Source organism: Pseudorca crassidens, unplaced genomic scaffold, assembly GCF_039906515.1.
Source record: "Pseudorca crassidens isolate mPseCra1 unplaced genomic scaffold, mPseCra1.hap1 Scaffold_64, whole genome shotgun sequence".
Taxonomy (NCBI): Eukaryota; Metazoa; Chordata; class Mammalia; order Artiodactyla; family Delphinidae; genus Pseudorca; species Pseudorca crassidens.
The window spans coordinates 1,107,437-1,113,436 of NW_027136316.1; the positions used below are offsets into that span (position 1 = coordinate 1,107,437).

The 6,000-nt window shown below is 46.2% G+C and overlaps 2 long non-coding RNA genes across 2 annotated transcripts in view; both read right to left on the bottom strand.

Annotated features, from left to right (window-relative positions):
• The window catches only part of LOC137218232 (uncharacterized), a 1,013,945-nt gene extending 1,008,320 nt beyond the window's left edge, over positions 1 to 5,625 (bottom strand). Inside the window, exon 1 of the long non-coding RNA XR_010940550.1 lies at positions 4,064 to 5,625. This is a non-coding gene — a long non-coding RNA (uncharacterized lncRNA). The remainder of the gene's footprint in view (positions 1 to 4,063) is intronic.
• On the bottom strand, positions 344 to 1,306 carry LOC137218240 (uncharacterized). The gene is made up of 2 exons (XR_010940562.1): positions 1,269 to 1,306; positions 344 to 808 (listed from the first exon to the last, which is right to left on the bottom strand). It is a non-coding gene; the product is annotated as an uncharacterized lncRNA (long non-coding RNA).
• Positions 5,626 to 6,000: the final 375 nt, after the last annotated feature.

Genomic DNA, 6,000 nt, shown 5'->3' on the forward strand with positions numbered 1-6,000 from the left:
CATATCTGTAGAGACAGAAAGCAGATTTGTGGTGGCCACGGCCTGAGCATAGGTGGAATAGAAGAGACTAATGGGGATGAGGTTTCTTTTTGAGGTGATTAAATGTTCTGTTATTAGTGCCAATGGTTGCACAACTTTGTGAATAGATTATAAGTCACTAAATTCTACACTTTTCAAAGGGTGAATTTTATAGTATGTGAATTATGTCTCAACTTAAAAAATGGTGATTAATAAATGTGATTTTTAAAATAACATGGGAAACATTATCATGAGTTTTATTTGCTTCCTGCCATCCTAAGCTCTGTAGATATGAAAAAAGACCCCCCAACACACACACACCAAATGAGAACAAGCACTATTTACTCAGAACTTGTCTATAGAGCACAGGAGTCAGCCACCACCACTCACATCAGGCTGAGACTCAGGGCACACATAAGTGTGGGGACACTTTCTGGTGGCAAAAAAAGGAAGGCATGTGCTCCCCAGAGCTTGTGATGTGAGGAGGCTGGAGACAAGTTGATAGGAAGAGGGTCGTCCTAAGTGATTACTTAAGGGAACATATTTGGCTTTCCCCGCATTTGGTTCTACATGGAAAGGACTGAAAATGATGAAGCTGTGAGTCACTGACCAAGTCCTGACCCTTGGGGTGCATTGTTGCGGTGGTTGGAGTCTGATTTTCCACATTGGCTGCTGCAGGGTGTGGGGCAGGGCCTTGTGGCTGGAGGGAGAGGTTCCCAGGCTTCCAGGTGGTTTTAGAAAATTCTGCATCCCAAAACCCTTCTTCATCATCTTCAATCAATCAGATACTCTGTGGATAGAGAAACTTGAATCAATGTTTTTAAAATTAACTGCAAACAGAATTGTCAATGACTAATGTACAATATAATGACATACTAAAAGGCAAATATTAATAGAAGAATCAAACAGAATTTTATAAATTCCTTCCAAACAATGAATATGGTCAATTAAAATCACACACTCATGAACTGCAGTATTTGGTAGTACATATCTGTGTGAAAAGAATTTTCAAATATGAAACATATAAACCATGCAAAATCTCCTTATAAGTCAGCATTAACAACTGAAATTTTGATGATAGGAATCTGTAATAAGCTAAATGGCATCCCCCTTGTCAAAGAATTCCATTTTTCTCATTAGCAGATTTGTATCGCAAAAAAATGTACTAAATATATTTTAAATTTCATAGATAAACACTTTGTGAAAAAAAGCTGCAAACGATAGTAATTATTACAGTAATGTGGGTTTACTGTAAATCTGAGGATTTCTTATTTCACTAATGTTCACATTGGAGTGATTCTCACAACAAAAAGAATTTCAATTCATTGAAATTTCTTCTTGCCCCAATACCGAAATCTGGCCATCTGGTCGACCTTGCCGCTGCAGACGCCAAGTGACGTGCAACTGCTGTGAACTTCAACAGTAAGTATCCAGATCGCACACGGGCGAAGGCGCACCGCATCGTGCCTGACACCCGTCCTCGACCCAGGCCACCATCGGTCTCATTTCTCCCCCTGGGTGATCCTCCCCTGCGCCCACTCGTCTATAGGTCGTTTACTGTCTGCAGAGCTTCTTCAGAGAAGCTACCGACAACCGCGCCCACCCAGGACCGCGGCCTGGCTCGTATTTCCTCCCGACCATCACGGATGCCCCGGGCGGGCCCTGTTTCCCAAAGAGAAACGGCTACGACCTACGACCACGGAAGCCTAGGAAGAACTGCCGCCCCTCCAGGAGCGCCCTACACGCTTGCCCTCGACAGTCCGCGGTGAGGGGACCTGAACAGGTTGGAAACGCAAGCGCCACGCTGACGAGGCGGCCAAAGAGTGGGGAAGGGAGCTCCCCGCGTAGACGTTGGTTCAATCTGCCGGGTGGATCCCATCTGTTGACCCGCATCCCATGCCCCTGCCTCAGGGCGATACCCGCCCCCGTGACCGCATCGCGTGGAACCCGGAGAAAATGAAGTGGCCCTTGTTGAGCAGCCCCAACGCCAAGGCTGCACCAGGATGGATCCGGGCCCCCAAGTCGGCGAGGAGGCACCGACGGATCGTGACACACGGTGTACGACGCTGTTCACAGCGTCGTGGTCACACGTAACAGGACGTGAGGTCTCCGCGGGCCAAGGGGCACCAGGGAATGCTGGTCGACCGGCGCAGACCTCCCCCAAAACCTGCAAGAGAGCTCAGCCCCGGCCCCACAACACACATCGCTCCACATTCAATCTCTGGTGAGAGCAGGAGGCGCCCACCACTCCGCAGCACCGGCATGGTCGCCACCAGCGTCGTCGGCCTCCCGGAGCTCTGGCCCGCGCCTGGAGGGCGAGTCACATCCCTCGCGAAGGTCGCCAAAGCTCAGGAGGGAAGGGACAATATAAAAGCGGCCGCCAGATGGCTCCCGACAACGGGCTTGAACGTCAGCGCGATGGATTTTGATCGCTGGACGGCGAGGGATCAGCTCCGACCGCCCAAACGCTCGAGTTCGTCTCGGGCCGTCCACCTAGGAGCTACCGGCCCCTAGCAGCGGACGGGGCTGGGAAGATTTGGGCAGGAGGATGTCGCGAAGGAGATGCGCTCCTCACGCTAATGTGGAGAATTCTGCAGTCAGAACCCTGACTCTGGACACTTGGGTTCCCTTAGTGCCCAGCCTCTTACCTCCTTATCAGGAGACCTTAGCAATTCACTTGGTTGCTCCAATTATCTCTGCCCACCCTACACCTGTGCAGCTCTTCTCTCCATGAGCCTAGAGCTGATTTCCCAAGGAAGACAGCCCCATGCCATTGCAGGTAGGAGCCAAGGAGACAACTGAACATTTGCATCTGGACCTATGAAAGAAATTTTATGTATCCAACGCAGGAAGATACAAGACGGAGAGGGTCTTATAACTTTAGCACCACATGAGCATAGCTTTCATGCAACAGTAACAAACACTCAGCAAGTACAGGGGTGTCCGGAAGAAGAAACACACACACACACGCACACACACACACACACATCCCCGGGTCTAATAGGAAAACTTACCAGGGCTGGCAATGGTGGGATCAGAAAGCCCATTTTTCCCACTTCTGGGGTTCCCTGGGCTAGAATCCCAGCTCATTCAGGCAGATCCTGGTTGTTTTACTGATGGATCTGTGTGGGAGTGAGGTCTTGGAGCTCCACAGACTGTCATTTGCTGTCCAGTGCTCTACACTTCGTTTTGTGTACTATGCCCCTTCTCGTCCATACACAGTCATAATTAAGAAAATAAGAATCTGCAGGCATTGAATTCAACTTTCTAATTTGAATGAAGGTTAAGAACACAAAGGAACAGAGTTATGTGAATAATTTTGCTAAGGAACTTACCTTTATCTTTTTGAAGCTATCAAAATGTTAATGAGTAGTCTGTAAAAGGTTAATCTTTTTAAAATTAGAAAAAATAAATGATCCTTTATTGCTGTCTCTCACCAAACCCCACTCACCCCAGCACCTATAACATAGGACTCACCTGATGAAACGTCTGCTCCCCACTGGCCTAGAGATTTCTGTTCTGAGTCATTCTCTATCCCCTGTGTTCACCGCATTCCTAAGTCCACTGCAGCCAGTAACATGATGAAGGAGGCCACTGAGCCCAAGGAATGACCTTTCAAAAAAGAGAAGGAAAAAACTTCTCCTGTCTTCTGTGCGGTCACAGCCTTAATGGAGGCTGGAGCAAGTGAAAGTAAATGTTGGGAAAGAGAGTGTTTCTACATTGGTCCCTGACCTGCCATATCCCTAACAGGGTGGTGAACATAACTGGCGTTAATATTTCCTGGGTGCACTTAGAAGACCCGGACCCAAAGTAGAAACCTGACCATTTGGCAAAAGATGGATAAATACAGGAATCAAAGTAAGCTTTTTTCTCACTTGTTGTTTCATTATCAGGAACTCTGCCACTACCTGCGCTCCTCTGCATCCTTATGCAGGGACAATGCAGAAATCAAGCAGATAAATCTGAAGAAAGAGAAAACAGCCATGAGAACCCAGCCTTTCAAAGTATTGTTAGATACATCAGGCATCAATCCCCAACCACTCACCTGGGAGTGACTCCTCCCACCTTACCCACAGACATGCGCAGACAGAAGGAACGCTTTTTCTTCCCATTGTCAAGAACAAGGCTGCATTGGCTACTCGGCATGTGCAGAGGATATAATATCCCCATTTTGCAGAAAACAATGCAAATTATGGGGTTCTATACTTTGATTCCACTTACTGTTCACTTATTATTTTAGTAATATTCAGTTCCTAGGATTAACACTTATTCCCAGGTAACCCTTACCATGATCTCCTGGAGAGTCCTGTCTCCACATCAAGGACACCTCTTGCAAAGTTCTCATTTAATAATTCTTGGTGAAAGGCAGCGTCATTTGTTCTCCAACACCCATTCCAGGACTTTAGCACCCTACCTTCCCTGTTGCGCCCCCCGCCACCTTGGATGTCCTTGCCCTCAGTCACTTGGTTCCTCCCCATGTGGAAATCAGCAACATCAGAGACTCAACCCTAGCTCTACCCTCCATGTCCTTGGACATGTGGTCAGGAGATTTTCTATCAATTTAATGGAGGATGGAACAATCTGTGGACCCATGTCTTTTGACATTACATGTCAAACACTAACCTGGGCTTCGATGAAAAAGTAGTTGATTAAACATAGCTCATGGATATAGTGTTGGAAACATAAAGAAGACCTAAATCTTAATCAGAAAGCTATGACAAGTGAGGGTTTACCAGATAGAAAATCTGTGTGAATTCAACAAAGTAACATTACCTGTGCATGTAACTAACATGGGGAGATTTTCAATGAAGACCATCACTGAGGAAGCCGCCTAGAAGTCACATGTAGAGAAATGACTGAATGATTATTATGTGAGTAATTTTTAACAGCCTCTCTTTCCTTGTCAATAGCAGGGATTTCATGCTGGAGAAGAGCCCACTGAATGCAATGAATATGAGGACATGTCACATACAACAACCTTAACTCCACGTGTGTTACACTATCAGCCCGAATGGGAGAGACTTCAGCCTTTATTCATCACTGAATTAGCATAAGCTAATTATACTAGGAAACCATGCAGATACCAGAATGTGGAAGGTTTTTAGTCACCCTCCAACCTTAGACAACATGAGAGAGTGCACCCTGGAGTGACTCTTGCAAATGTCCTGAACGTGGGAAATAATTCAGCTGAAGCCTCGCATTTATACACCAACAGCTCACACTGGAGAAGACGAACCTTATAAAGGTAATGCAGCGACAGAGTTGACTTTTATTCACACCAATAGCCTCACAGGGGAGAGAAGCCCTATGTTTGGAATGACTGTGGAAGAGCTTACAGTGACCATCCAACACTTTAATATCATGAGCACATTCACACAAGATAGAAACCACAATTAATATCATTTATGTGAGAAAACACTTATTCAAGCCATAACCTTAGTCATGGGGGAGAATTCACACTGATGAGAAACCCTACAAATGCAATGAATGTGGAAAAGCATTTAAACGCAGCTCTCATGCTTATACGCACTAGAAAACTCGCAGGAGAGACACCCTATGTCTGGAATCCATGTGGTGTAGCCATTACCCAGAGCTCCCACTTTTATCAACACCAACGAATTCATACTGAGTAGAAACGCTGTGTCTGTAATCAAGGATATTGAGCCTTCAGCCAGAAATTATCCCTTTTCAACCACCAGGAAAGTCATGTGGAGAGAAACCCTGGCCCTGTAATCATGGTGGAAGAGCCTTCAGTTGGAGCTCCAGCCTCAGAATACACAGAGAACTCAGAGTGGGCTGCATCCCTGACACAGTAGAGAAGACATCCCAAGGTTTACTACGAGGAGAACGCTCTTGGTGTAAGCCATCTAATCACTGCTGTAGAAGAAATCCGATGAAATGAATGCTAGAGTTCCATTAGTCATGGAGTCATTAGACGTGAGAGGTTTCACACTGAAAAAAATAGTCTCAGTGTAATGAAGG